The following is a 10804-nucleotide window of genomic DNA, read 5'->3' on the forward strand; positions in this document are numbered from 1 at the left end:
ACAACGTGATATGCCAATTGCTATTTACCCTTCATAAGGACCCTTTTCATCGAATCCGTTCCGACTAAAGTGGGAGAGACTGGCACCCGCTAGCCACCTTATGCACCAAGTGCATGTCAGTCGGTGGAACCTGTCTCACGTAAGAGTACGTGTAAGGTCGGTCCGGGCCGCTTCATCCCACAATACCGTCGAAACAAGATTGGACTAGTAACGGTAAGCATATTGAACAAAATCAACGCCCACAACTACTTTGTGTTCTACTCGTGCAAAGAATCTACGCAATAGACCTAGCTCATGATGCCACTGTTGGGGAACGCAGCAGAAATTCAAAATTTTCCTACGAGTCACCAAGATCTATCTATGGAGAAACCAGCAACGAGGGGAAGGAGAGTGCATCTACATACCCTTGTAGATCGCTAAGCGGAAGCGTTCAAGAGAACAGGGTTGAAGGAGTCGTACTCGTCGTGATCCAAATCACCGGAGATCCTAGTGCCGAACGGACGGCACCTCCGCGTTCAACACACGTACAGCCTGGTGACGTCTCCCACGCCTTGATCCAGCAAGGAGAGAGGGAGAGGTTGAGGAAGACTCCGTCCAGCAGCAGCACGACGGCGTGGTGGTGGTGGAGGAGCGTGACAATCCTGCAGGGTTTCGCCAAGCACTGCGGGAGAGGAGAAGGGAGAGAGGTAGGGCTGCGCCTGGGAGAGGTGAAACTCATGTGTTGGCAGCCCAAAAACCCCTCAAGTATATATAGGGGGAGAGGGGGGGCTGAGCCTCCACCTAGGGTTCCACCCTAGGGGCGGCGGCCAGCCCAGATCCCATCTGTGGGGCGGCCAAGGGGGGGGGAGAGGGGAAACTTGCCCCCTAAGTTAGGTGGGTGCGCCCCCTCCCCCATCCCTAGGCGCCTTGGGCTCTTGTGGGGGGGGGGGGCACCAGCCCACCTGGGGCTGGTCCCCTCCCACACTTGGCCCATGCAGCCCTCCGAGGCCGGTGGCCCCACTTGGTGGACCCCCCGGACCCTCCCGGTGGTCCCGGTACGTTACCTATAAAACCCGAAACTTTTCCGGTGACCAAAACAGGACTTCCCATACATAAATCTTTACCTCCGGACCATTCCGGAACTCCTCGTGACATTCAGGATCTCATCCGGGACTCCAAACAACATTCGGTAACCACATACAAACTTCCTTTATAACCCTAGCGTCATCGAACCTTAAGTATGTAGACCCTACGGGTTCGGGAACCATGCAGACATGAACGAGACATTCTTCGGTCAATAACCAACAGCGGGATCTGGATACCCATGTCGGCTCCCACATGTTCCACGATGATCTCATCAGATGAACCACGATGTCAAGGACTCAATCGATCTCGTATACAATTCCCTTTGTCTAGCGGTATAGTACTTGCCCGAGATTCAATCGTCGGTATACCGATACCTTGTTCAATCTCGTTACCGGCAAGTCTCTTTACTCGTTCCGTAACACATCATCCCGTGATCAACCCCTTGGTCACATTGTGCACATTATGATGATGTCCTACCGAGTGGGCCCAGAGATACCTCTCCGTTTACACGGAGTGACAAATCCCAGTCTCGATTCGTGCCAACCCAACAGACACTTTCGGAGATACCTGTAGTGCACCTTTATAGCCACCCAGTTACGTTGTGACGTTTGGTACACCCAAAGCATTCCTACGGTATCCGGGAGTTGCACAATCTCATGGTCTAAGGAAATGATACTTGACATTAGAAAAGCTTTAGCATACGAACTACGATCTTTGTGCTAGGCTTAGGATTGGGTCTTGTCCATCACGTCATTCTGCTAATGATGTGATCCCGTTATCAATGACATCCAATGTCCATGGTCAGGAAACCGTAACCATCTATTGATCAACGAGCTAGTCAATTAGAGGCTTACTAGGGACATGGTGTTGTCTATGTACCCACACATGTATCTGAGTTTCCTATCAATACAATTATAGCATGGATAATAAACGATTATCATGAACAAGGAAATATAATAATAACTAATTTATTATTGCCTCTAGGGCATATTTCCAACACTTAAGCTGTCCAGTTTCGTGGCTTCTACCGCTGCTTATTCTGGGGTTTTTGTTTTTGGTGTCGGGTTCAATAGTAGTAGGGCAGCAGTGAGGCACGACAGTACCGCCTATAAGTGGTAGTACCGCTGATCGGTACTACCGTGGCTCCTCTGCTCCCATGTTCTGCTTCTCCCGCGGTAGTACCACTGGGATGAGTGGTAGTACCGCTTACAAGCGGCACTACCGCCCCAAGGTACTTAGCCGTTGCTCCTTTTCCCCGTTACTACCGCCCGAGTGGTAGTACCGCTCGTGTGCGGGCTGAGCTCATAACGGTTGGACTTCCCCCCTCCTATAAAAGGGTGTCTTCTTCCCCATTGAACCTTATCCTTCTAGTTCGTGTTCTTCCCCCATTGTTGACCTTCTTCGGGCTTGCTATCTCTCAATCCCTCCATGGATTATTGCTATTTTTTTTGGGCGGGGGGGGGGGGGGGAGGAGATCTAGATCTATGTTTCCACCAATCACTTTCTTCTATATGTTAGGGGAACCCTTTGGATCTAGATCTTGGAGTTCTTCGTGTTCTCTTCTTAGTTCTTTTTCTCATTTCCTCCCTAGCATTAGTTGCTTTGGTGGGATTTGGGAGAGAAGGATTTGGGCACTCCGTGTGCCCTTGCCATTGCATTTGGTGCACCAGTTTGAGTTCTCCAAGGTGATTCGTGGGAGTGAAGTTGAGAAGCTTATTACTCTTGGGTGCTTGGTACCCTTGAGCTTGTTCCTCTTGGGTGCCTTAGTGCCCTAGACGGTTGGTGGTGTTCGGAGTTCAATAATTATGGTGTAAAGCTCCGGGAAAGCGTCAGGGTCTCCAATTAGGTTGTGGAGATCGCCCCGGGCAATTTGGCGGGTTTCGGTGACCTCCCCCAAGGGTTGCCAAAGTGTACGGGTTTGGTGACCGCCCCCAAGGGTTGCCATTTGTACGGTTTGGTGACCGCTCTCAAGGGTCCCTTAGTGGAATCACAACTTCTTGCATTGTGCGAGGGCGTGAGGAGATTACAGTGGCCCTAGTGGTTTCTTGGGGAGCATTGTGCCTCCACACCTCTCCAAACGAAGATTAGCATCTGGAAGGGTGTGAACTTCGGGATACATCGTCGTCTCTGCATGCCTTGGTTATCTCTTACCCGATTCCTTTACTTATGCACCTTACTTTGTGATAGCCATATTGTTTCTTGTCATGTATCTTGCTATCACTTAGTAGTTTATCTTCCTTAGCATAAGTTGTTGGTGCACATAGGTGCGCCTAGTTGTTGTAGGTTTTGTGCTTGAATTAAGCGCTAGGATTATTCCACATTTGTTCAAGCCTAAACCATAATTATTTTAAAGTGCCTATTCACCCCCCTTCTAGGCGACATCCACGATCTTTCACTCGCCACCGATCCACTACTTCCCCTACGCCTTCGTTATCACCATGTTGAAGGAAATATGCCCTAGAGGCAATAATAAAGTTGTTATTTATATTTCCTTGTTCATGATAAATGTTTATTATTCATGCTAGAATTGTATTGATCGGAAACCTAAATACATGTGTGAATACATAGACAAACACTGCGTCCCTAGTGAGCCTCTACTTGACTAGCTCGTTGATCAAAGATGGTTAAGGTTTCCTAACCATGGACATGAGTTGTCATTTGATAACGGGATCACATCATTAGGAGAATGATGTGATTGACAAGACCCAGCCGTTAGCTTAGCATAATGACCGTTTAGTTTTTATTGCTATTGATTTCTTCATGTCAAATACATATTCCTTCGACTATGAGATTATGCAACTCCCGGATACCAAAGGAATGCCTTGTGTGATATCAAACGTCACAACTTAACTGGGTGATTATAAATATGCTCTACAGGTATCTCCAAAGGTGTTTGTTGAGTTGGCATAGATCGAGATTAGGATTTATCACTCTGAGTATCGGAGAGGTATCTATGGGCCCTCTCGGTAATGCACATCATAAGCTTGCAAGCAAACGACTAAGGAGTTAGTCATGAGGTGGTGTATTATGGAACGATTAAAGAGACTTTCTAGTAACGAGATTGAACTAGGTATGAAGATACCGACGATCGAATCTCGGGCAAGTAACATACCGATGGACATAGGGAATTACGTATGTTGTCATAACGGTTCGACCGATAAAGATCTCATAGAATATGTAGGAACCAATATGAGCATCCAAGTTCCGCTATTGGTTATTGACCGGAGAGGTGTGTCGGCCATGTCTACATAGTTCTCGAACCCGCAGGGTCCGCATGCTTAACGTTCATTGACGATTGATACGTCTTCAATGTATCTATAATTTTTGATTGCTCCATGCTACTTTATCTACTGTTTTAGGCAATATTGGGCTTTATTATCCACTTTTATATTATTTTTGGGACTAACCTATTAACCGGAGGCCCAGCCCGGATTTGCTGTTTTATGCCTATTTCAGTGTTTCAAGGAAAAGGAATATCAGACGGAGTCAAAATGGAAAGAAATCAACTGGAGAAGTTAATTTTGGAAGTAAACCCACCTGATAGACTTGGAGTGCATGTCAGGGGAGTCCCGGGCTGCCCACGAGGGTGGGGGGGCGCACCCACCCCCCTAGGGCGCGCCCCCTGCCTCGTGAGCACCCCGGAGGTCCACCAACGTACCCCTTGCACCCATATATACCTACGTACCCTAAAACTTCCAGAACAGAAGATAGATCGGGAGTTCCGCCGCTGCAAGCCTCTGTAGCCACCAAAAACCTCTCGGGAGCCCGTTCCGGCGCCCTGCCGGAGGGGGAACCCATCACCGGTGGCCATCTTCATCATCCCGGCACTCTCCATGACGAGGAGGGAGTAGTTCACCCTCGAGGCTGAGGGTATGTACTAGTAGTTATGTGTTTGATCTCTCTCTCTCATGTTCCCTCTATGGCACGATCTTGATGTATCCCGAGCTTTGCTATTATAGTTGGATCTTATGATGTTTCTCCCCCTCTACTCTCTTGTGATGAATTTAGTTTCCGCTTTGAAGTTAGTTTATCGGATTGAGTCTTTTATGAGAACACTTGATGTATGTCTTGCGTGGGATAACCGTGGTGACAATGGGTTATTCTATTGATCCACTTGATGTATGTTTTGGTGATCAACTTGCGGGTTTCGTGACATTGAGAACCTATGCATAGGGGTTGGCACACGTTCTTGACTCTCCGGTAGTAGCTTTGGGGCACTCTTTGAAGTACTTTTATGTTGGTTGGATGAATCTGAGATTGTGTGATGCATATCGTATAATCATGCCCATGGATAGTTGAGGTGACAATGGAGTATCTAGGTGACATTAGGGCTTTGGTTGATTTGTATCTTAAGGTGTTATTCTAATACGAACTCTTTTATGGATCGATCCGAAAGAATAACTTTGAGGTGGTTTCGTACCCTACCATAATCTCTACATTTGTTCTCCGCTATTAGTGGCTTTGGAGTGACTCTTTGTTGCATGTTGAGGGATTGTTATATGATCTATCTATGTTATTATTGTTGAGAGAACTTGCACTAGTGAAAGTATTGTCACGCCCAATATGCGATACTATCCTAAAGAGACTCGAAGGTCCCACCAAGGATAGAACCGCATGTTGAAACGCTTTTGCAAGGTGGATATCATTACATCAACATTACATAATAGATGGGGATACATACAAGAGGCATACAATGCAACACGAATACAACATCACAATACATAAGAGCAACATCCGACTATGGATGAACACAAACAGAAACTCAAACGACATCCACCCTGCTAGCCCAGGCTACCGACCTGGAACCTATCCCCTGATCAAAGAAGAAGCCAAAGAAGAAGAACTCCAAAACAAGCAACATCGCTCTCGCGTCATGATCATCGCATAACCTGTACCTGCAACTGTTGTTGTAGTAATCTGTGAGCCACGAGGACTCAGCAATCCCATTACCATGGGTATCAAGACTAGCAAAGCTTAAAGGGAAAGGAAGTGGTAAAGTGGTGAGGTTGTAGCAGCGACTAAGCATATATGGTGGCTAACATACGCAAATAAGAGCGAGAAGATAGCAAAAGGAACGGTCGTGAAGCTAGCAATGATCAAGAAGTGATCCTGAACTCCTACTTACGTCAATCATAACACAAAACCGTGTTCACTTCCCGGACTCCGCCGAAAAGAGACCATCACGGCTACACACACGGTTGATGCATTTTAATTCGAATCTGGTGTCAAGTTATCTACAACCGGACATTAACAAATTCCCATCTGCCTATAACCGCAGGCACGACTTTCGAAAGATAATACCCTGCAGGGGTGTCCCAACTTAGCCCATGATAAGCTCTCGCGATCAATGAAGGATATACCTTCTCCTAGGAAGACCCGATCAGACTCGGAATCCCGGTTTACAAGACATTTCGACAATGGTAAAAAAAGACCAGCAAAGCCTACCGCTATGCCGACAAATCCCGATAGGAGCTGCACATATCTCGTTCTCAGGGCACACCGGATGAGCCAGCCGTCGGGTTGGCATAGACCCTGATTTCCCAGGGGGCGCCGGACATCGCTCGGTTTGGACCAACACTTAGACAAGCATTGGCCCGGGGGGGCTAAAATAAAGATGACCCTCGGGCTCCGGAAACCCAAGGGAAAAAAGGGCTAGGTGAGGCAAATGATAAAACCAATGTTGGGCCTTGCTGGAGGAGTTTTATTCAAAGCGAACTGTCAAGGGGGTCCCATAAATCACCCAACCGCGTAAGGAACGCAAAATCCGGGAACATAACACCGGTATGACGGAAACTAGGGCGGCAAGAGTGGAACAAAACACCAGGCATAAGGCCGAGCCTTCCACCCTTTACCAAGTATATAGATGCATTAATAATATAAGAGATATTGTGATATCCCAACCAAAATCCTGTCCACCATGGAGAAATCTTCAACGTCACCTGCAACTAGCAACGCTATAAGAGGGGCTGAGCAAAAGCGGTAACATAGCCAAACAACGGTTTGTATAGGAAAGGTATCAAAGGTTAGAGGTTCATGGCAATATGGGAGGCTTGATAAACAGGTGATAGGTAGCGCAGCAAAGCGATAGAACGAAGCAACTAGCATAGCAATGATAGTAGTGAGATCCAGGGTAGCGGTCATCTTGCATGAAATCCCGCTAGGAAGAAGAACGAGTCCATGAAGAAGACGGACGGGAGTAGTCGAACGAATCCTCACAATCGCAACATTACCGGAACTAAGAAGCAACATCGGAAAGAAACAAACAACATGGTAAATGCACAAGCATAAACATGGCATGATGCACAGACAAGTATGATGCATGTCCGGTTTAAAGAGCATGGCATGGCAAAGTGCACAAACAATCCTACAAATTAAGTGGAGCTCAACATGCAAAACACCACATCAATTATTTAGTTCTCTCTCGTTTAAGCTACCAAACAAAATTAAATGTTGTTAAACATGGCAAGAGGTGAGGCATAATAAAACTACCTATCTAAGCAAGTTTAAATGAGGCCGGAACCACAAAACAGCAATTCTGGAAAATCCCCATGTGCATATTCTAGTTTTGGTACTGTTCTGCCTATTACATAATTTTAGAGTTGTTAAACAGGAAAATAAAGTGCACCATGTTAATCTAGGCATTTTTCCACCCCATTTACATATAAAGTTTATTTAAAACGGAGCTACGGTTATTTAGTTATGAAATAAATCATTTTAACATGTCATTTAAGCAAATTTAATCAAATAGCATTTTAAACATTTTAAACATGGATGAAAGTGGCATAATATTAATCTACACAAAATTCTAAGCATTTTGCATGTTTAAATCATTTTAATCCGATGCACGGTTCAAGAGTTATTAATGCATGAACAACAGGGGGTTTTCTGTAAATCTGAAAACACTGGATAAATTAGACAAATTCGCAGACGGTAAAAAAAACATGACACGGGCCAGATCTGCTGGGACTGGGCTGCTCACATTGGGCCAACAGGGGCGCGCAGAGCTGGGCCTCGCGGGCAAAGGGAGCTGGGCCCGCGCGGCTGCGACCCAGCCGACGCTCGCGGTCAATGGGGACCGGATTGAGCTTGACGTGGCAGAGAACGAACAAAGCGGCGCACTGGAAGCAGAGTCTTCGCGGGCGGGCGACCTGCGGGGCTCCGGTGGCGCGGCCGGGCATGTACGAGGATGAGGCACGGGGTTGCGGATCCGAACGGCGGGGGTCCTACGGGTCCTTGCTCCAGCTTGCAGAAGAACGAGCGGCGCCATGTCCCTGTGCAGAGAAGGAGAGAGAGACCATGAGAGAGCAGAGAGATGGAGAGGGAAAAGAAGAGAGAGGCAGGGGCACGCGACCTGAGGCGACGCAAGGACTTGACAGGGGAAACCGGTCTGACGAGGAGGCCGGGGACGATTCGTTCTGGCCGGAGCCGAGGCGTGGAACGAGGCAGGATAGAGCTTCAGGTTCGGGCGGCCATGGCGGGGAGGCGCTCCGGGACGAAGATGCGCGGGCGGAGGCGACCTCCGGTGACGCGGGAGAGGCGAGGGAGGCCGGACGGAGCAACGGATCCAGGCGATGGGGCGGCACCGTCTTGAGCTCCTAGTGGCCGACGGCTTGGTGTTACCTGTCCATGGCGGGGAGAGGGACATGGACATGAGAGAGAGGGGGATCAAGAGCAGGTAACAGAGGAGGCAGGGGAAAAGGGCGGCGCTGGGGACCTGCTGGTCACCGGAGCTTGCTGGGGGTGGCGGAACAGCGGCGAGGCCGAGCAGAGGAGGCGCACGGGAATGGAGCTGCGGGCGCTCGATGCGGCTGGGCGTGGGAGGCTAGGAATGGAGCGGCGCGAAGAACAAGGGAGGTGGTCGGAGGGCGAGAGAGGATCTGGATTTGGCTCTGGTTGGTGGATTTTGGATCGGGAGCAATCCCAAGGAAGAGAGAAGTGGCGGCGGGGAGGATTCGATGGATGGATGGGACATGCCTAGGGTTTCATCTGCATATATATATAGCAAGTGGTTTAGCCTAGGGCTATCCGGTCCCTCCGATCGAAAACAAACGACCGAGAATAAATAGGTTAGGGAGACCAAATAAGAAAACGGAGATGTTTTCGGGATGTTTGGGGATGATCTGGATCCAACGGTAACGACTGCCCGGGTCGGGTCCAGGCAAGTTTCGGACGCGCACACGAGGGGGTCTGAGAGAGGTTAGTTGGTTTGACAAGAGGGGAATGGAAAACCCGGTTGGTCTCGGAATGACCAACAAAAGCAAGGGGGACACGGCAACTACGAGCGGATGCAAGTTTTATGAAGACGATGTCGATGCAATGCGAATGATGCTATGAGATGACATGCATAACATGAACAAAACGCAAAACAAAAGATAAAAACCCAACCACGAAGGAAATATCATATCGCATCTCCGGAAAAGGCAAGAGTTGGAGTTACGAATATGGAAAGTTGTATCCGGGGCGTTACAACACTCCACCACTACGAGAGGATCTCGTCCCGAGATCTAGGATGGCACCGGAGAGAAACGGAAGATGAAGAGAAGAGGTAAACTAAGTTGCTTCTTTGATGAATGAGTGAAACCACGAACCTTGAGAGGTTGAGCAATATGAAAGAAAGAAAACAACGAAGATGAACATAGTTGAAAACACTCTGTTAGAAAAGAGGAACAAGGGATACGACGAGTACGAAGAGGTTTAGTGATAAGATAGATATTGAAACCACTCCGATTAAAACTAGATAGAGAAGGAATAAGATTGATATAATTTGGGCAGCACTCCGACTGAAAGGAGAAGGAAAACTTGATAAGATGAAAAGAACTTGTAGAGAAGACACAACACTGCGGTTAAATGGATAAGCACGAAAAGAACACGATCCTCACAATCGAGATGATGAGTGAAGAGAGCAACATCAGCATGCCTCCAGAAGAAAGAATAGAAGATAGATCATTGAAATAGAAGAATGGAGAAGAAAATGCCAACTTCTGCCACAAATGAACTTGGAAAGCATCCTTGCAAGAAGGTTAAAACGGGGTTGTTGGAAAACCAACAACGAAAAGAATAAGCTTGTAATGGGCTTATGGAAACATCTCAAGACTATGAGATGACATTCTGCCACTAACGAAAAACAATTGCTTGTTTGAGATCAACGAAGAGATGAAAAACCTATTTCACCGAGAAGGATATGGAGAAAGCTTGGATCAATGATAAGCACCACAAATAGCAACATTCCCAATGGAAGGCTTTAGGTGAAATATGACACAAGATAACTCCAACAGAGAGATTAATATGGGTTGAAACAATTCATGATCGAAGAGAAAATGATGGTTTCACAATATCTCATTCTTGACAACTTGAATCACGAAGGGAAATTGTCAAGAGTGACATAACACCACCTGAAAAGATAAGGTAGAAAGAATTGCACTTCGAAATGCAAGAAGAAGAATACTTGAACTCCTCAAAACAAAACATGTGTTGAGCACCATGTTTACTTTTGAGTATAGCTTGGCGGGTCATAACTTCGAGAGAAATCTTGAAGAATTATTGAAGAATGAAAAGAATCCTTGACGAACCACCATGTAGAGCATCCATAACTCCGGTAATAAAAGGATGATAGAAAGAAAGAGAGGTTGAAAACACAAGGTGAAGCCTTGCGATGATTTAGATGGAGCTTTGCGACGATATAACCGAGAAAACATGGAACTCCGGAAACGAAAAGATGAAACATCTCGAACCGGGAAAT

General features: G+C 47.2%; 1 long non-coding RNA gene across 1 annotated transcript; it reads right to left on the minus strand.

Annotated features, from left to right (window-relative positions):
* Positions 1-5877: 5877 nt before the first annotated feature.
* LOC123097209 (uncharacterized) lies at positions 5878-9016 on the minus strand. The gene is made up of 3 exons (XR_006446912.1): positions 8417-9016; positions 8045-8336; positions 5878-5966 (listed from the first exon to the last, which is right to left on the minus strand). It is a non-coding gene; the product is annotated as an uncharacterized lncRNA (long non-coding RNA).
* Positions 9017-10804: the final 1788 nt, after the last annotated feature.

Source organism: Triticum aestivum, chromosome 1B, assembly GCF_018294505.1.
Source record: "Triticum aestivum cultivar Chinese Spring chromosome 1B, IWGSC CS RefSeq v2.1, whole genome shotgun sequence".
Classification (NCBI taxonomy): Eukaryota; Viridiplantae; Streptophyta; class Magnoliopsida; order Poales; family Poaceae; genus Triticum; species Triticum aestivum.